At 41.2% G+C, this 21661-nt stretch overlaps 1 protein-coding gene across 2 annotated transcripts in view; it reads right to left on the reverse strand.

The window, feature by feature from the left end:
• The window catches only part of STAT3 (signal transducer and activator of transcription 3), a 49596-nt gene extending 28780 nt beyond the window's left edge, over nucleotides 1-20816 (reverse strand). For both annotated transcript variants that reach the window (XM_081109429.1, XM_081109428.1), the window contains exon 1: nucleotides 20596-20816. The gene's annotated coding sequence lies outside the window, so the exon portion shown is untranslated. The remainder of the gene's footprint in view (nucleotides 1-20595) is intronic.
• Nucleotides 20817-21661: the final 845 nt, after the last annotated feature.

Consider the following 21661-nt stretch of genomic DNA (forward strand, 5'->3'; position numbering starts at 1 on the left):
TTAAAGCTGCCTGAAAACTGGTCTGACTCTATATGAAAACCACAAAACAGACAGAATTTGTGTGTCACACAGTCTCCCCACTTTGTGACACTCCTCCACCCAGACACACTGCTCCAAAGCAGTGGGGTATGAGGCCAAGGAAATGAGACTTTATACTGGCTGGGCTGGGGTGCAAACCCTGACTGCCATTTATTAGCTCTTTGTTTGGAAAACATTACTTGACTACTGATTTCAGTAAAATGGAGAAGTACCCCTCTTTTAAGGATTGTTGTAAAAGTTTTTTAAAAACACACACATACAACATAATGGATGTACAGCATCCCTCCTATATAGTAAGGGACTGTGTGTACCTTACTGCTGTATAGTTCCTCCCCACCCCACCCACCATGGCATCCCTTTCATTAACATATTTTATGCTAAATGAATTTCCTCAATGCCCTGGGACACAGATAAATTCCTCAGATTAGCGGAGTTAAGAGTTAAATGATAAAGTCCGCTTTCCCTGCAATGTAAAACACATGCATTTCAATGGGCCTTTGTATCATATCCTAAGGGAGGAAGTTAGTAATGCTGTGATTTGGTGTATGTAAGGAGACAAGGAGAGGACAGGAAGGTTAAGTGTGCCCTAATCCAATATCTCCACCTGGTTCACTTGAGGATAGCTCCAGGTCCTAAAAAGACTAAGGGAAATACATTAAGGGCTCCAGCAGGGTGGCTCAGTTGGTTGGAGCACCGTTCCATGGTACACAGAAAAGGTGGCGGGTTCGATTCTCAATCAGGGCACATACCCAGGTTGCAGGCTTGATCCCCAGTAGGGGGCGTGCAGGAAGCAGCCGATCAATGACTCTCATCATTAATGTTTCTATCTCTCCTTCTCCCTTTCTCTCTGAAATCAATAATATATATATATATATATATATATATATATATATATATATACATATATTTTAAAAATCACCTGGGTTTAAGAGCAATCCAAATAACTAATGATTATGGCTAATATTTATATAGTACTTACTATGTATCAGCCACTGTTTTAAGCACATGACATATATTTCTTTATTTATTTCAGTCTCACACAATCCTATGAGATAGATGCTATTTTTATCCCCATTTTACAGAGGAGGAAACTGAGGCACGGGATTTTAAGTGAGTCACCCAAGGTCATATGGTAGTAGGCATGGAGTTGGAATACTAACCCAAATACAGTAGTCTGTTTTCAAAGTTCCTGCTCTTAGCCATTATGCTACAGAGGGAGTTTTAATTGATCTTTAAGTAACTCATGAGTCAACCATGATGCCAAGTCAATGTGACCTTATAATGTGTTAACACACATATAGAGTGTTACAACTAAAGGATCTATTAGTCCTGCTGAAACTGGCCCATATCTAGAATGATATTCTAATTGTATCACATTTTAAATGGCACACTGAAAAACAAATACATACTCCTAGGGTGTAAGGAGTCCAAAAACTTGAATGTTTTGCCCAGTAAAAAGGTTTGAGGAACAGGAAGTGGGGTTAGTAGACAAAAAACTAAATTATGGAAGAGTGGCTCTTCAAATACTTGGAGATCTCTACATGAAAAGGGTAAATCACTCCAAAACTGGAATCTGTTTCCCCATAACATATACTCTGAATTCTGTCCTCGGAGTGATTTCCTCTGTATGCAGAGGTTCCAACCCCTGGCTGCAGATTAGAATTATAAGGGCAGATACTTTTTAAAAATAAATAAATACAAAGATTCGTGGCAACCAAACCAGATGCTGAGGGTGGGAACCAGGTTTCGACATTTAAAAGCTCATCAGATGATATTAATGTGTGGCCAGATTGAGAACCTGGGAATACACAGCAGAGGTCATAGCTCAACTCTGGATGCACATTAGAATCAGAATCATCTAAGGAACTGTGAGAAGCCAGACATTGGTCCTTACACTAGCTGGACTCAATATAATCTTCAGGGTGGGGTCCAGGCAGTTGTCATGAAGCAGAACACTACAGAAACTGCATATGGAGACTCTGATGTGAGATGAGGTTGGAGAAGACTCTCAGGTAAGCCACATAAAGAAATAGGGCAATGATGAGGTCTGCAAAGCTTGAAGCAGACAAATGATCATTTGATTTACATTTCAGAAAGATCCCTTAAGATGAAGGGATCAAGGTAAGAGGTGGTAGCAGCCTCAGAAATGTTTTCAAGCAGACATCTTCCAGAGACATTAATGAGGAAGACAGCATGGGACTTGGTGACTGAAGGGCAAAGGCGACTCAGAGAAAGGAGTGAGGGACAAACTGACACGTTCCTGTTGCGTTTGGTGTTCAAATGGAGGTTAAATGCTCACCCTGAGAAATGTCACAGCAGTAATTCTGATACTGGAAGAGCAACTGGGCTGGATGTCCTCTAAAAACTCTTCAGTCTATAAATTATGATCAGGTTCCATCCCCTCAAGACATAAGGTTACTGCAATCCAAGAATAAATGCTGCAGTATAAGTAGTAAATTGATATTTAACCAAAAATATCAGAACCCAGCACACACACCCTTCCCCCCAAGAAAAGGTGTCAAAGAAAATCAGACAGAAATCTCGGAGCCAGAATGCAGCTGGGCCACAAGAGCTTTGAACTGTCTCCCCACATATGCTTGCCTCCTTCTAGTCCATTTTCCATATTGTAGAGAGATATTTTCAAGACATAGACTTGATCTTGCTACTCCCCTACTTAAAACCCCACTGACAACCTTGCATTGATCTTAGGTTGAGAAACAAAATATGTAATATTATGTCAGAAGAGCGTTGTCCTTAGAGCATGGATCCTGGGGCCACAGTGCCCAGACCTGAATCCTGGCTCCACCACTTGTGAGAGAGTGCCAGTTATTTTGCCTCTTTGTGCCTCAGTTTCCTCATCTGTAAAAATGGGGAGGAAACAGGACTTACCTCACAGGATCATTGTTAGAACTAAAGATTAATGTACACAAAGTGCTTAGGACACAGCTAGCAAACAGTATATAAGTGTTGGTGTTATTAATGTGACCGAGGGCCTGGATAGCCCTGCCTTTCTTGTGTCAGCTGGCACCAGCCTACTGGCTGAGCTCCTGGCACTCCCTTTGCTCTTCTTTCAGCTGCTCAAAAATACCAAGGCCTCCCTCCACAGGCCTTCCTTCCATCACCATCACCACTACTTAGACCCAAGCACTATGACTCCATAACCTGCACTTGTAACCGCTATACTGGACTGACCCCAGTACCCAGCAGAATGAATAAATCGCTGGTATGAATTACAACTACATTGATAAGCCAGATTCTCCCAGGCAAGGACACTGCGTCCACTAAGAAGTATTCTGAGAAGCAGACCAACTCTTTCAGTTTTCCTTTCAATAAGAGTAAAACCACAGCACATCCCCCAGCTCAAAAATATAACTAACTTCTCATTGTCCATTACAAAATCTTTATCCCTGCCTAAGGCTCTCCAACTCCTCAGCCAACTTAGGCAACTCCAGCTCCTTTCTCCAGCCTCAAGATGACTTTCAAAAATGTCCTGTCTTCCATCAATTCACCTTATCTCCTTCTCCACCCCCACCCCTTCAGACTTTTCTCACAGATAGTCTCGCCTAAACTGTTTTTCTCCTTGGTGGCATTATATGTCCCTTTCCAGCCAGTGTTAGAGGCTTTCCCTAACTCACCTCTGGCCCAATCACTGCTTTAACTCTGAATGCCTGCAGTACTTACTAAGACTGTTGTAATATGATGTATGCAGCTGAGGCTTTTTCTTGTTTTAATTCCATTTCCTCCATTTGAGAAGCTCTCTGCTGGCAACCCTCATGTATCATTCCTACTCAGAGCTTCCAACAGGATATTAGATTTAAGACACCAAAAAACATTTCTTTATAGTTTCCTTTACTCACATTTGCACACACACATAAATACCACCTCCACTCCAAAAGTTCCTGCTGAACAGTCACCGATAGCCACAATACTGAAAAGTATGGCACCCGTAAGACTTCTGCATCTGGGGAAACAAGATGAACTCTACCCTGTATGACTGGCTACCTAGAATTTGGAAGCTTTTCCAGAGAGAAGCAAAGCATCCTTCCAATGAGCTGTGAATGCTGATGGGCTCACCCTCACAGGGATCAGAGGCAGGCTGCCAACTTTTTAAAACAGAATGAGTACAGCCTTTGAGAAACAACTGTAAGTTAGGCAAGCAAATCGTCATGTCATAATTTCCAAGCTTGGAACGCAACTGAAGGGAGGAGAAGGGCAAGTTGCTGGAAAAGCCTGTGGGTTCTGTTATCTTTGGCCAAAGCCCAAATAAGAGTCATAAAAGCATCCACTGATCTAGAATGCGATGTAAGTTATTAATATTCTTTTAAGCCAGGCAAATGAAATAAAGCAGAGAAAGAAAACAAATTTCTGAATCTCAACATCACAAACCAACAATATAGATCAATCCTTTTTGAAGAGAAGGAAGACTCTTTTCTCAAATTTATTCTGGTCACTTTCCCTACAAGAGATATTAAGGTAGTCCTGGATGCTTAGCATGAAGCAATTTATAACTGGGGCTAAGAGTCCATGCCCATGGATCATGTGTTAGAACTTTTTCCTTTAAAGTAACTATGGATTGGGGGCAGAACCTCAAATTCAAAGAGCATTTGTGGTGGTTAGAAAGCATGGACCAAACTCTTTGATACCTGTCCCACTGAATGAAGGGACCTTTGCCCTCTTCTCTTGAACCTGGCTAAATCCATGACTGCTCCAACCAACAGAGTATGGCAGAACTATCCACATGCAACTTCTAAGGCTATGCGGCTTCTACCTGATTCTCTTGAAAGGCTCCTTCTCCAGAACCCAGCCAACATCTTGTGAGAAGCCCAAGGCAAAAAGTTCTTCCACATGGAAGCACTTGGTCTGCATCCCAGATGGGATCAGCCTTTGCCTCATTCCAGCCCAGGCACCGTATGTGAGTGAAGCAGCACTGAGTGCCCCCAGACGTCCAAGTCTGCCCAGCTGAGGCCCCAGACATTGTGGAGCAAAGACAAGACATCCCTGCTGTGCCTATCTAAATTGCAGCCCCAGAATCCGAGAGCATCATAAAATGGTTGCTGTTCTCTGCCCTAAATTTGAGGAGGTTTATTGCATTTGGTGACTTGGACAACATTTCTACTAACACAGCCATAGAATGCCACTTTTATAGAGACTCCAATATCCATGAGAAAAGAATTTGCAGTTTCAAAGGAAAAGGTTTTGCTGTTAAAAGTATTTTAATAGTGCCCTAACCGGTTTGGCTCAGTAGACAGAGCGTCGGCCTGCGGACTCAAGGGTCCCACGTTCGATTCCGGTCAAGGGCATGTACCTTGGTTGCGGGCACATCCCCAGTGCAGGGCGTGCAGGAGGCGGCTGATCAGTGTTTCTCTCTCATCCATGTTTCTAACTATCCCTCTCCCTTCCTCTCTGTAGAAAATCAATAAAACATATTTAAATAAATAAATAAATAAATAAATAATAAAAGTGCAATTCAGGAACATGCTCTTGACTGGGAATCAAACCCAAGACCCTTTGGTGCTCACACCAACACTCTAACCATTTAGCAACACTGGCCATGGCTCCACTAATACAATCTTAGTCCAAGTCACCATCATCTCTTACCTTAGATTACTGCCTTCAACTCCCAACTGATTTTGATGCTCTTACCCTTGTCCCTCTGCAGCAAGCATGTTAAACTTGCAGCCTGCGGGCCGCATGCCTCGTTTATTTGGCCCATGTTAGCCTTTGAGTTTGACATGCTTGCTCTACATGCTTATTCTCCACATTATAAATCCTTTCAAAATATAAGTTCGATCAAGGTTCGATTCCTGGTCAGGTCACATGCCCAAGTTGCAGGCTCGATCCCCAGTAGGGGGCATGCAGGAGGCAGCTGATCAATGATTGTCTCTCATCATTGATGTTTCTTCCTCTCCCTTCCTCTCTGAAACCAATAAAAATATAGTAAAATATATATGGCTTTGCTCATGAAGCTAGACTGTTATATAGTATTGTTGATTCTCCTTAAATTGCTATAATGAGATTTTAGGACCCTGTTATCATCTAAAAGAAGACATTTCATGACATGTGACTGTGGGTAGTTATTTGAGAATTAAGAAATTACACCATAACTAAATATTGACATGTAAACACTGAAATGAGGCATGTTATAAAACAAAATCACTTGGATGAGTAAGTTTATTTTGAGATATTCCCAAAGTGAAAGGTCTAAGACCCAATCTAAAGTCATTAGCATATCTCTTAATAATTTCATATGTATAAATCTACAGGAGATATGGTAATGCTAAGAGAGGAAAGGGTAACCAGGCCAAGTAGAGGGAACAACATGTGCAAAAATAAGAGTGCTCAAGAGAACATGACATAGATCTGCTGGTTAAACATGACCCAAAGTCTATTAAGTGACAGTAAAGCAGAGGCAAAGGGTACAAACCCACAAAGACAAAGAATGGAAAATGAGATGACAATGGACAAAAGATGACAAAAGAGCTACATACATAAGCTCCCAGACCACTGACAGCCAGGCCCCTCCCAAACCCCCAGAGAAGCCCAACATACAGCAAACCCAACACGCACATAAGACCACTCAACTTTAAGAACTAAGAACTATACTTGCTTTTTTTTAGAGAGAGAGAAAGAGAAACATCAGTCGGTTGCCTCCCATGACCCTGACCGGGGATCCAACCAGCAACCTAGGTACGTGCCAATCGGGAATCAAACCCGCGACCTTTTGGTGTACCAGAAAACGCTCCAACCAACCAACCAACTAACCATGCTACCCGGCCAGGGTGAACTGCTATGCTTTTGAAGAAAACCTCCAACATGAGATAGAGGTGAACATAAGAAAAAAGAAATGAACACAGGATTCAGAGTATTAGGAGGTAACAAAAATTTCACAAAACTATAAATAATATCCTCAGGGAGAAAAATTATACCCACTTTACAGGAATAGGATAAAAATGAAGATAAAGATGAAAATAGCAACAAAAAAAGAGCTTCTGAAAATGGTGGCCAGATTAAAAATTAGATGGGTTGAAAGATAGAGTCAAGGAAACCTCCTAGAATGTAATCCACAGCAACAACAAAACAGATGAGAAATAGAAGAAGGGGGGAAGCAAAAACAAAAAATAAAACTCAGATGGTCTGTGCAGAAGATTCAATATCTGAGCAAGAGAATTCACAGAAAGAGAAGGTAAAAATGGTAAGATGGGAATTAGCAAAAAAATAATAATTTCTGCCCTAACCTGTTTGGTTCAGTGGATAGAGCGTTGGCCTGCGGACTGAAGAGTCCCAGGTTCGATTCCGGTCAAAGGCATGTATCTTGGTTGCGGGCACATCCCCAGTAGGGAGTGTGCAAGAGGCAGCTGATCGATGTTTCTCTCTCATCGATGTTTCTAACTCTCTATCCCTCTCCCTTCCTCTCTGTAAAAAAACCAATAAAATATATTTTTAAAAAAAGATAGAAAAAAGAAATAATAATTTCCCTTTCCAGATTAAAAGGGACCCATCTATTACCCAATCCAATGAAATTTCAGAAGAGTGGGAATAAATAAGTTATACAAGCTTCCAGAGAAAAGAACCAGGTCTCTTAGAGAGGATCAAAAATCAGAACAGCATCATACTTTGATGGATTCTAAGCCAAATGAGCCAAAAATGCCTTCAAAATGATGAATTATTTAATGCCCACCCAAATGATCATTCAAAGAGAATAAAGATATTTCAGATACATGCCATCTCAAAAACTGTCCTTCCCCTGCACCTTTACCAGAAAGAGGAAGACATGGGATCCACAAAAAGGGAACTCCAATAAAGGACAGTGGTAAAAGGAGACTCATATTGCAGCAGGACTGGGCAAGGGGCATGGGTTGCCTAGAAAACAATGAACAGACTAGACTGTCAATGTATTTAAGGGTGTTTTTTTTTAAGTAAACTGCCAAGCATTTCAGAGACCTGCTGGAACATTTGGGGAAGTTAGCAATAGGTATAAGGAAAAAAACATTTTTAATAAAAATATTAACGCCAGGAAAAAACAAAAATTTGTATATGAAAGGAAACACAATCAGAGTATACTACATGGCTTATCAGTGAACAATATTTAGTTGAAATAAAATGTATGATTAGCGGTTTAACAAAAGTGGCTTAAAAATTATGATTATATTGTGAGGTATATGGGAAGGAATAGTGGTGGTTAAAAAAAAATATATCTTCACCAGTGATAGGAAGTTAAAAGGTATCTAAAATTTGATATATCAAGAATAGTAATGAACAACATAAACTGATGAACAAAAACAGATCCAGAGACAGAGAAGCATCGATCAGACCCTCAAACTTCAGAGGGAAGGTAGGAGAGGGTGGGGGTAAGGGGGAGAGATTAACCAAAGGACTTGTATGCGTGCATATAAGCCTAACCAATGGACACAGACACCAGCGGGGTGAGGGCATGAGTGTGGGGGGGCAATGGGGAGATAAGGACACATATGTAATACCTTAATCAATAAAGAAAAAAAAAAGAATAGTAGTATAAGCTTATTACTTAGAAGCATGGACATAAATACCAGAAGAAAAAGCTAAATGCTTTGAAAGTGGCTATCTCTGGGAAGTAATATGTAAAAGTAAGGAGGGATAGCACAAAAGATATCAATATGTCTTTTAGCATTCTTCAACTTCTTAAATTATTTGTATGCATTACTTGGGTAAAAATTAAAATTATATTTTAAAGTGAAAATATAACATGATGTTATGTCTTCTTTTTTAGTACCAAAATAAAAAAAAAATAGGTAACATCATGTTATATTCTCAGAAGGAATCTGCTTACTTGACATTGGCCCATTTATTTATTTAAAAACACACACACACACACAATTTGGAACCAAGGGCAGGGTATATAGAGTGGTTAACAGAACAGATAGGTCTCTGCCCTCTTTGAAATGGAGGAATACAGACAAGTAAATGAGGAAGATAATTAACACTGGTGATAAGAGCAGTAAAGATGATAGGATAGTGAGTGACTGAGATCAGGTTGACATGATTAGGTGAGGGATCTAAGAGGAAGTAACTATTTGTTCTTGGAAAACAGACCTTTTTATGTTAAAATCTCAGCTTAGAATTTCAATTTATCAGTTCCAACTCCTTACTAAGACCAAGACCATGTACCCTCCCTTGAGTGGCTGTTAACCAGAAATCCTTAGTAATAAGGGCTAGGTATATCCTGCCTTCCCCCCTCCCGCCCCCCCCCCCCCACCACCACCACACACATCTTCCACCCCCATTATAAGCTGGCTTCTTCTCCCCTTTTTTGGTGAGGTTCCATTTGATTTTTGCCTCTGAAGAGTTCCCTAATTTTCTTAAGAACTCAGTTTACCCAACATTTTTTGGTGTTTTGTACAGAAGGGTTTTTAGGGTATCTAGTCTACCACAGAGTAGGAACAGAAATCAGGATGTGACAAAGGAATTTAAGAAAACTTTAGAGGCAGAACCAACAGGACTTGCTGATAACTTGAAGAGAAGTAGAGGTTATGAGAGAACAAGGGAATTAAGGATATTCCTAGATTGTTTACTTGCACAATGGAGTGATGCCATTTATTTAGATGAGGAATGTTGGGGGGAATGGCACAAGCTTGTAATGAGAAAAGTTTAAGAGTTGTTTTGGACAAGATACATGAGACAACTACAGGCTGTCCAAGGGGAAATGTCACGTGAGCAGCAGGATACAGGTATTGGAAGCCTAGAGACACCTGAGTTGGAGGCACACCTTTGATAGTCATCAGGATGTAGATGATGGTTAAAACCCAAGTAACAAATGTAGGGAGGACAATGGAAAAAGAAAAAATAACCCCAGACAAAGGCCCAGGGCACTTCAACATTAGTATTTACGTAGAGAATAAACCAGGAAAGGTCCCATAGAAAAACCAATAAAAAAAACCAGGATTCACAGAAGTTGGAAGAATAGTGTCTTGCCCAGCCGCGAAGATTCAGTGGTTGAGCGTTGCCCTATAAACCAGGAGGTCACAGTTCGATTCCTGGTCAGGGCACATGCGCAGGTTGTGGGCTTGATCCCCGGTGTGGGGCATTCAGGAGGCAGTCGATCGATGATTTTCATCACTGATGCTTCTATCTCTCTCTCTCTCTCTTCAACTCTGAAATCAATAAAACTATATATATATTTAAAAAAAGAATAGAGTGCCTTAAGACAAAAAGGTGTCCAACTCTGTCCAATACCACTAAAAGGGTGAATGAAATGGTGAGAGTAGTAGCACTATTAAATTTGGTAATGTAGAGACACTGGTGATATACCTTTCAATTAGGCTAATGTTTCTGAACCCCAAGATAAAGCCACCAAGAAGTTCACAAAGACACTCAAGCCACTCTTGTTACTTTTCTTCCCAGGATTCATTGCCTTAAAGGCTCTCAGGACCTCCTGGAAGACTGTTTTCTCACTTTTGTCTCTTAATATGACCCCAAAAAAGTGATTTAAAAGGGCCCGAGAAGAATGACCTCTAGAAATAGTGATTTTTCCGCCCTCAAAAGATTTATAAATTTTCAGTATTTCTCCACTCTTCCATTCCACCCAGGCTCAGCACTGTTCAGGGTTTAAGGAGGAATCAATATACCATCCAACACATTATATGAAAGGGCAGAGAGATTAAATATAAAAACCAGTATCTAAATCTATACACTATGGACTATAGCCCTCTGGCCAGCCCTATCTAGACCCAGGAGAGTTTGAGGATTAAATTTAGGGGGTGAAAAGGTAAGTACTTCATTTCCTTGTCCCTAGTATATTAAACACAAGCATCCCAAAGTTTGTTTCTGCATGACTTTGGATTTTAGAACATCATTTTATGACAGTTTTTTAAAGTTTTAAAGAGCAAAATTTTAATTTATCTAAAATAGACAACGAATCCTTAAAACTCTCTCAAAAATAAGAAAACAATCCAATTTTTAAAATAATCTGAACAGAAGATACAGAGATGGCAAAAAAAGCATATGGAAGATGCTTGACATCATATGCCACCAGGAAATTACAAATTAAACAATGAGATACCACTAAACACCTATTAATTAGAAGGTCCAAAATACTGACACCACCAAATGCTGGGGAGGATGTGGAGCAACAGAAATTCCATTCATTTCTGGTGAGAATACAAAATGGAACAGCCACTTTGGAAGACAGTTTGGCAGTTTCTTACAAAACTAAGCAAATTCTTAACATACAATCTGGCAATTATTCTCCTTGGTATTTGCCCAAATGAGTTGAAAGCTTATATCTACACAAAAACTGCACATGAATATTTATAGCAGCTTTAATTATAAAAGCAAAACCTTGGAAGCAATAAGGATGTCCTTCAATAGGTGAATATATAAACAAACTGTGGTATACACAGACAATGGAATATCAATAAGGGAATAAGAAGAAAAGAGCTATCAAGCCAAGAAAAGACAAGGAAGAATCTAAATGAATGTTGCTAAGTGAAAGAAGGCAATCTGAAATTGCTACATACTATATAATTCCAACTATATGATATTCTGGAGAAGATAAAACTATAGAGATAGTAAAAAAGATCAGTGGTTGGCAGTGTGGGGCGTGTAGAAGGCAGCCAACCAATGATTCTCATCAATGATGTTTCTATCTCTCTCCCTCTCCCTTCTTCTCTGAAATCAATAAAAATACACTTTAAAAAAATAAATGAAAGACATTATAAAGACATGTCTAAATAGAACAACACTACTTGTATAATTTAAAAACAATTGTTAAATTGTCTTTATAAAGTAATCCAAGCAGTCAGAAATCGTCTGTCTTAATAAGTTCATAGATATTCTATCAAAAAAACAGACAACATTGCCCTGTTTGGGTGGCTCCGTTGGTTGGAGCATCACACCAAAAGACTGCAAGTTGGATTCCTGGTCAGGGCACATACCTAGATTGAAGATTTAATCCCTGGTCAGAACCCATACAGGAGGCAACCAATCGATGTTTCTCACATCCACGTTTCTCTCTCTCTCTCTCTCTCTCTCTCTCTCGCTCTCGCTCTCGCTCTTTCTCTTTCTCTCTCCACCCCCACCCTTTATCTCTCTCTCTCAAATCAATAAGCATATCCTCAAGTGAGGATAAAAAAAAAGGGGACTCATCCTCAAGAATTGAGACACAATGAAATTAATATTGTTTACTGTTTCATCAGGGACATTATGTGAAATCAGTTTTGTTTTTGTTTTTTTTACAATGACAACTAGTGTAAGTGCAAAGGCCACTAAGTAAAAAACACAAATAATATTATAAAAGTAGTTTTTACATCAAAGAACCCCCTTAAAGAAGCTCAGGAACCCCCAGGGGTCTGCTGAACAGTACTCTGAGAATTGCTGCTATAGACAACTCAAACAAAAGCATCAGTGAGCAACCATCCATGGGAACAATACAAAACACCAAAAACAACCCCTGTCCCACTTGCCAAAGGGGCAATGGGGCTTAAATGAAACAGTTTGCTGTGTTTTAGGAGTGGTGTGCTTTAGACTTCTCCCAAAAATTAAGGGGGGAAACGTGCACTCTGTTAATTGAAAAGCTACATTTCTAAACAGTATACATATTATAATTAAAACATTAAAAGTATACTATATGCATAGATTTATTTGTATGTACCTGAACACAAACATAAGGATATTTACAACACTGACTTCTGTCTTCAGATTCTACAAACAATCTGTGCCTACCATTAGGAGATTAATTAAATGAATAATAGCATCCATAGCTTAAAATACTACTACACAGACCTTAAAAACATGAGGCAGATAGAAACATATTCACATTGAGTGTTTTCTAAGATAAAGTGACAAGAGCAAGATAAAGAGTTATTGTGTATAATTTACCCCTACTGATGGAAGAAAAAGTGAAAATGTGTTTGCATGTGTACACATAAATCATTCTGAAAAGATAAGTGAGAAATAGGTAACTAACAGTCCCTAAGGAAGAGACACTGTCCACTTACTACATACCTTTTTGTACTGATTAATTAAAACATGTTTTCCAAAAATACTGTTTACAATAAAGAAAACTGGAGTCTGGTACTGAAAAACAAAACTAATACATTCTTGCTGCAAGTCTATGGTTAAGGCTCACATTCATCTCTTCTAGGGAAAGGGGTAACTACTTAACCCAGAGGTGGTAGGGAACCTTCTCTGTCCCCCCCTCCAGTCTCGTGCTCCATTATTTGGAAAACATTCTCAGTGGGTATAAAAGAATGGTACTCTCATTGTAAAGCTTAGGGTAAACTGAGGTAGAAGTCTATGGAATCACATAGCTGCATACAAAGCACTTCTGACCTTGGACATCTCGGATATTTCTGCAGAAATAGAACTTTTTCTTCTTTAATGAATAACCTTTACTTTTAAAAGCAGTTTTAAGTTCAAAGCAAAATTAAGTGGAAAGTACAGAGAGTTCCCATAAACCCTCTGTTCCTCAATAGGCACAACCTCCCCCACAACAGACGTATGGAACTACAGTGGTACATTAGAGAAACAGGAATCTTGGATGGCCCCAGGATTCTTCAACATAGCAATTAAGACCCTAAAGTGTCCCACGTGCTTACTCCCACTTACATCCCACTCTTGTTTATGCACTCTGATGCAAAGAGACAATAACACATGGAATAAAGAATATTGACATTCAGCTTCAGAATGCTTCAATTATTCCACCTGCCCCTATGAATTAGACAGTTACCATCCTAATTATGTTTTAGTTTGGTTAATGTTTCAATAAATTTTCTTTCCCTAAACATATTGATTTTTTTTAAAAGGCCCAAATACAAAACAGATTTGTCAGGCAGTCAGTCTGAGATTAAATATTTATTATGTCTAAACCACAAGTAGAAAAAAATTCAAAGGCCGACTATTTTAATGCTAACTCGATGCAATATTGCACTTGGGTTTCTAGGAGAGGTAATTACACAGCTAACATCTGGGTTTTGAGGTTTTGAGGATTGCATTTGGGTGGACTGAGGTGGAAGAGTAGGGAAGAACAAAGTAAAAGTCTAATGCTTTCAGATTCTGTCAGAAAAAGTGCTTGCTAAACAGCAAAACAAAATCAACATTAGCAAAGATGTGAAGAACATGCACTTTAGGAAGCTTTCACCTAAGCAGGTGCTCCAATTCTGACTCAAATCCTCTAATTCTTGTAACAAGAATGAGAGGTCAGGACACCGCAAACTAATAAATTCAATCAACAGAACGGGAAAACAGGTGGTTAATACCAGACAAGGTAGGATTTTCCTAAATTGGGTTTGCCTTCAATAATCTAAATCAGTTTTCAGAAATGGCTTCTACAAAAACTACCCAAACATCCCCCTAATAATTTGTACTCCTCCTCCACAATGGGGAAGCCATTTATTTACCAGAAGGTTTACTTTCTCTTTCAAGCTCTGCTGGCTTCCTCCAGCGCATGTACAGCCAAGAAACAACTGGAAGGCCTTTCCTTCTTGTCTTCTCCGATCCAAAACCGGAGAGCTGGTGTGTGAGAACCTGTTTTGCAGAGAAGCTGAGTGCTGCTTCTTCACCGCAAGACAATTTCAAATACAAATTCATTTGCAAATAAAAGTTACAGGACAGGCAAACAGCTCTACTCCTCCAATGAAAACACACACATACACACACAAAGATGAGAAGGAACAAATCACCTCCCAGCCTCTTACTCCGCCTCCCGCCCCCCCCACCCCCCCCACCCCCCACCCCCCACCCCCCCGCCCCAACTGAACGCTGTCCTTGCCTGACGCCTCTACCCCTCAAACTTTCAATATTACCTGCACTTTTTGTGTCATAAAGAGCTCCAAGGGTCTGTTCAAATTTCGAAGTGATAATAAATGTAGTGAATATTGCTTAAAATAAATGAGCTTCAGTCATAGGTTTTGGAAGAGGCAGAGAGATTCTCATGGGGACACTGGTGTAAACAGAAATTTTCATTTTGCTTTGCCTATTTCTTTTACATGATGGCCTCCATCTCCTCCACCACAATGTAAATCCCCCTGGTCCCTCTTCATTTCATTTTTCCCTATTAGGTTAGAATCTCCCAATTACTCCTTCTTTCCTTTATTTTGGGTCATTAATGGCTGCCATGAATCATAACTTCCCTGACTTTTAGTTAGATATATGTGCAGTTTTTAATATTAATTATTAGCTATCTGCCAGGTGGTGAGCAAAGCAGTTTATATACAGTATCTTGCTTAATCTTCACGACTCCCCTCCAATTGGACCATTTTTTGGATAGAGAAACTGAAACCCAGAGAAGTTAAAACAACTGACCCCAAGGTCCAAGAGGTTGTGGATCTGGACCATTTTTTTTTTTAATATATTTTATTGATTTCTTACAGAGAGGAAGGGAGAGGGATAGAGAGTTAGAAACATCGATGAGAGAGAAACATCGATCAGCTGCCTCCTGCACACTCTCTACTGGGTATGTGTCTGCAACCAAGGTACATGCCCTTGACCGGAATCAAACGTGGGGCCCTTGAGTCCGCAGGCCGACGCTCTATCCGCTGAGCTAAACCGGTTAGGCCTGGACCATTCTTTTATCTATACGACTGTGGACCATAAAACCCTCAAACACACCGCCCAAGCATTTCAACACTATAATAATAGCTATGTTAGGAAAGCTCAAAATATAAGTTCCTCATCCAATGTAGTTAAAAAGTCAAAGGTCAGGTAAAAGTTCACTGATTAGAAATGTCATTTATTCTAGTGGATGGAGGTAGCAAAAAGGAAAACCAGATAATCCAAACCTAATTTTGTCTTGGAGTGGGGTAGATTTACCTTCCTTATTATTCTTTTATTAGACTGTGAAAAAGGAATTTGCAATAAATATGTCCAAGATAAACTGATAAGTACAAAAAGCTGCAAGAAGTCTGGAGAAATATACACCAAACTATTAACCTATTATATATAAAAATATATAATACATATTTTTAAAAATTTAAATGTTTTACAATAGCATGTATTACTTCTTTTTTTATTTTTTTATTGAATTTATTGGGGTGACATTAGTTAATAAAATTATATAGGTTTCAAGTGTACAATTCTATAATACATTATCTATATATTATTATGTTCACCACCCACCCAAAGTCAAGTCTCCTTCACTCACCTTTTATCTGCCTTTACCCTTTTCTACCTGCCCCCAACCCCCTTTTCCTCTGATAATTACCAAGCATGTATTACGTCCCTAAACAGGAAAAACAACTTAATGACATTTGAACCCAATTATTAACAGAAGAGAAAGGATAAGAGCTGTAGCTCTGCAGCTTCCTTTACCCTGTTTAGTTCTCCTAAATTAAGAACTTCCACTTAGAGCTCCCTGAATGCACTATGCTGTTTTAAGCCTCTTATTCCTATTCCTTTGGCCTTGAATGCCACTGCTTACCACTTAGCTCTGAAGGAAAAGTTCTATTCATCCTACAAAACCCTGTTCAGGAGTTCCCACCTGATAAAGCCCCTGTATGACAAAGTCTTTTCTCATCCGTGAAGAGAATCAATCTCTTTAACTAGACATTTAATAAGAACTTAGATTTATGGAATTCTTACTGTGCGCCAGGCACTATGCTAAACATTTTACCTATTTTATTTCACTGAATCTGTAAGTGGCAGATCCAGGATCCAATCCCAGATCTGTTTGACACCAGAGTTTGAACCTTAAACCACTATTCTGTCATCTACTCTGCCTGAATTCCATACTAACAGAGCATACCCTCTGTCCCCACAGTAATGCCCCCAGTTCCGTGAAAACAGGGACCATGTTTCACTATCTCTGGATCCGGCCTAGCACAATAACTGGCTCTCAATATCCTATATAATCCTATATAATAAAGAGCTAATATGCTAATTAGACCAAACAGCAGAACAAACATCTGGACAACCTTCCAGATGAAGCCAGGGCTTCGAGGGCCGAGCCCCTTGCACAGATTTTATGAATTGGGCCTCTAGTATAATATGTTTGCCTATCTGAACTAAGAGTTGTGATAATCCTAACATGGTAAATGAGAACTAACCATAATAGAAATTCATTCTTCCATATGCTATTCCCTTTAAAAACTGAAGACATTCCAAACAATTTACAGCCAAAGTACTATCTGGCCATCCTGATTAAAGTGCATCATAGTAAACAAAGGTTTCTAGCAACCAATGGGTAACCACAACATTAATTTTTTTACCATAACCAACAAAGACTGAAACAGCCCAGCAATGCCATCCTGTTGGACCTCACCAAGGCTGCTTGCTACAGGACACCAGAGGTTCTTCAGGATTTGGGGATGTCCTTAAAGTGTTCTTTGGCTGGTTTTTATGAATGACCCAAAAGTTATAGTAAATTTTTAAAATATGGAAGACATAAAAGGTGAGCAATTTGTGGACAATTAAAAATCAAAAAAACCAAACAAACACATATCTGCACTTAACGCACACAAATCCAATAAATCAGTTCACCTTTCTTTGGGTGCTAGCCCAGTTTATAAGGTTAACCTCAATGACAACTCCACCAGGGCAGAGGCTTTGTGTACTGATATGCTTTGTACAAATTAACCAATGCCGGCCACATGCCTGAGACATAGTAGGCACTCCATAATTAAACACCAGTACTTCGCCTCTCACATCGTTAAAAGCTTCCCCTACAAAAGGACTGTACTGAAATTCCTTGGTCTTATAGTCAAGATATCATATAAGTAAGTAGGCACTCCTTCTCCCCTACTTACTTGCCTAATCTACCAGGATTTTGTGCTAAATCACCATAACTCCTCATCCGAAATTCTTTATAGATATCAAATTCCAACCATTATTTGGGACCCAGATCAAATCTCGCCTTTGGCAAGAAGAATTCCTACACAACTGCATGCCTTGTAACCTCTCCTTCCTCTAAAGACCTGTAGCGCTTACTACAACACTGTCCAGTAGAACTTTCCACAATAATAGAAAGATTCTTTCTCTGTGCTATCTATAATAATAAAAGGGTAATATGCTAATTAGACCGAACGTCCAGAAGGACGAAGCCAGGGCCAGAGCGAAGCCTGGATCCTGGGTGCCTGCCGATGGCTGGAGGGAAGCAGCCCTGGTCCCGGGTGCCAGAGGGAAGCCGGTGCCAGCAGGCAGGAGAAGGAAGGCCTACCCTTGCACGAATTTTCGTGCATCAGGCCTCTAGTATATTATATAAAATAGCTAATTTATTGAATACCAGACAATGTCCTACCATCTCTTTGAAGACATGCTGCATTGTAGGGGTAAAGCATTTTTCAAGTTGCCTCAGTAAACTGCAAGTTCTATAAATAAGTCATTTCATTCTTCACAGCAACTTTCACTAAGTTGCAGAAAGTAAATATTTGTTCCTTTGTGCACCATCTCTGAGAAAACTATAAGGTAAAAAGGTGCTGGACTCTGTGTCTGAAATGAGAGTCACTATCTCTGCCCCATCTCACATCTAAATGTCAAAACATGCAGAATCAAGGAGGAGAAAGCAACTTTCTGGAAACGCAAATGGCCACTGATCCAGCCACAGGCTGAAGTGACATTTAGGTCACAACTGTCCTTCATCTACAAGCTTGCCTAAGTAAATATCTCTTTCCATTAGGAAATAGCTAAACTCTGAGGATAAATTATGCCAACTAAAAAGTCAGTTACTTCCCAAGTTAGATAGAGCAGTTAGAAAAATGACCTCAGCAAACCCCACTTGAATTTTTTCCTCCTGTTTATCACATATCTCCCATGGAGTCTTACAGCCTATTGGTGGTATTTCACTATCCATGTGTATGTTAGAATTTCACTGACAGTTTTCTCAATGGGGTTTACACTCGCTCTAAAATAAGACCGAATACTTAAGCATAGATAGTCGAAAGAGCACAAAATATACAGGAGTGTGAGTTCCACCACTATGGCACTCTGCTGCCTTAGGCAAGTGTCTTGTTCCTTCGGCCTCAATCTCCTACTCTACAAAATAGGATATGAACTATCTATCCCTTGTGGGTCAAATCGTAACTGTGGATATTTCTAAATGGTTCTTCTTTCCAATAGGACTACACACAAAAATAAAAGATTCATAAACTTGCTAGTGGTTTTTTTGTGATAGATGTGCTAATAAATATAGAGACTAAGAACAGCCCTCCAACATCTACAACAATTTTTTTTTTTTTTGTATTGCAGCCTTCCTTCCCCCATCCCACTAGTCTGAGCATAAATTCTGCCAGTATTCCAGTCTGGCACATGTAATAAGGAAATAAATGTGTTGACTCAAGGAACACAGACATATTTAACATATAACAAAATAGACAACTGGCTGAATCAGGTTATAACGGTCTAAAGCCTTACATATAAGAGGCTGAGATGATTTACTATTCTGATGTATTCAAACCAATGCTTTATCAGCACAGCTCACCAAAGTTACAACCCATACACAGACTATAAAACCAGCAGATGCACATTATACATGTTTTTGTATAAGAATAAGGGTGTCAACACTATACACCCACTTGATATAACAGAGGGATGTCTACTAAACATGGAAAACGCAACTTGGGTGGCAGTTCGGATTTGGCTAACTGAAGCGCGGCCACACCACCCGAACACAGGTAAAGTTTGCACACATGGCTTCACCAAGGCCAGCCAGTCTTTGTTTCCCTCTCCTCTGCATTTACCCAAGATCTTGGCTCTGAGACAAAAAAAAACTCCTACTCGCGATTGGTTCACTCTGCCCTATGCAATTAAGCAACACCACAATCCAGTAAACGTAGGGGCTCCATTATTTATCTTCTGGCCGAGTTTACCAGGTGTTTATGAAAGAACAATGACACGGAGCAAAGAGGTTTATTTCTCTCTAGGGCTGGCTTGATTGGGGGGAGAGGGGGAGTGGTATTTTGTTGTTGTGTTTTGGTTTGTGGTTCTTTTTTTGAAGGGGGTTGGGGAGAAACCCGGCTTAACCTAGAAAAAGACCGGAGGGGATTTAGAAAGAGTGTGTAAGGCTGTCAATTTCCCTACAGGAAACTTGATTCTTATGCAATAATCCTACCCACAACCAATGAGCCCAGGAGACGGTAGGAGGAAGACACCTATTTCTACCTCCAGAGGGGCACAGCCGGCTCCTAAGGGATCTAACACAGGGCAGGGCCGAGGGCGGGGGGCTCTTTTCAACGCCACCCCGCCTCTCCGCGACCTCCGCGGGCTTGACAGCCGCTCCTATGGCCGGAACGTCCCCGAGTCCCAGGGAGCAGGAAGTGGGGGGGGCTGTCCCTCACTCCCGCCACCCCCACGCGAGTGCTCTCGCCCCACGGTCCTCCCCCTCGAGCGCGTTCTCTCTTCCTCGCCGCCTTCCCTTCCTCCGAAGAACGAAACTTCCTTCCAGCGCCCTCTGTCCCTTCAGAGGCCCGCTCCTGTCACCCCGGAGGTGTCCCTTCAGAGCGGCCCTCCAAGCCTCCTCTACCCGCCCCTCTGAAGTTTCCTTCCACAACTTCCCCCCAACCAGCCAAGAGCCTCCGTCCCCTCCGGCGCCCACCGGGTCCTCGGGCCCGGGAGCCGCGCGGGGGGCGCGACCCCACCCTTCACACCCTTCACCTGTTTCTCGGGCTGAGGCCCGACAGGCCGGGGTGCGTTGCTCCGGGGTACGGGCCGCGGGCTCCCTCCGGCCGCAGGGTCTCTCCTCGCAGACGCGGAGAGGGAGAGCCGAGCCGGGTTACTCGTCAAGGATCCGGTTCGGGCTCACTCCCTCCGCTGCGACGACGGAACCCCAGGCTCTCCCTCCCAGTCTACGCCGCCGCCGCCGCCGCCGCAGCTCCGGAAACCTCTGAATTACAGCCCCTCCAGCCAATCCCCGCCCAGCCCCATCCTGACCAAGACACGCCTTCCTACATAATTCATGAGACGGCCAGTATTCTCCTCCACACAGAAGCGCTGGAGCGTGTACTGCACACCAACTGACCAATGAGAAGAGCCTTAGGGAGAAAGGGCGGGGCCAGCACACAGCTGGGAACGCCCCGTGCTGGCTGTTCCGAAGGCTCAGTCCTCCTCCCTCCGCAATAGCAGGGGAATTGCCGATGTCCGGGCCCAGAAGTCCGGAGGGAGGGAGGGAAGATGGCTGGAATGTCCTGCTAAAAACTCAGCTGAGTTCCTGGCAGTGTGTGACGTCAAGACACTTTAAATGCCCCTGATGCGGCTCTCTTTTGCCTGCTCTCCCTTTTTCCGGTTCTAAATACCACGTGGCTGCCAGGGTGGGAGCCACTTACCACGTGGGAATCAGCCAGTTAGTCCCCAAGTAGCGCCAGATCCCCAGGGGGCCCAACACCTCAACTGGGTTTCCGAGGACAGTAAAAAGAACATGGGTGACTCCTGCCTGCCCTGAACTCCAGTTTCTGCGTGAGATGAGACACACACACACCCGGAAATATGACGTGGAAATAGAATAATTACTAGAGTGCGTGGGGAGAGAGTAGTGGATTCAACTCTGCTCTCTGTTCCCTCGCTTGAAGCATCAAACGTCAACTGCTTGCACATTGGCCAATTCACGAGAATGCAGAAGGCAGTATATATATATTGACACGTACACACATTTTTATGCTTCTGAGTTGAAATACTTGAAATCGCCGTTTTTTTTCCCCCTGGTTAACTTAAATCGCAAGTTTTA

This window comes from Myotis nattereri, assembly GCF_964212035.1.
Source record: "Myotis nattereri genome assembly, chromosome: 16".
Classification (NCBI taxonomy): domain Eukaryota; kingdom Metazoa; phylum Chordata; class Mammalia; order Chiroptera; family Vespertilionidae; genus Myotis; species Myotis nattereri.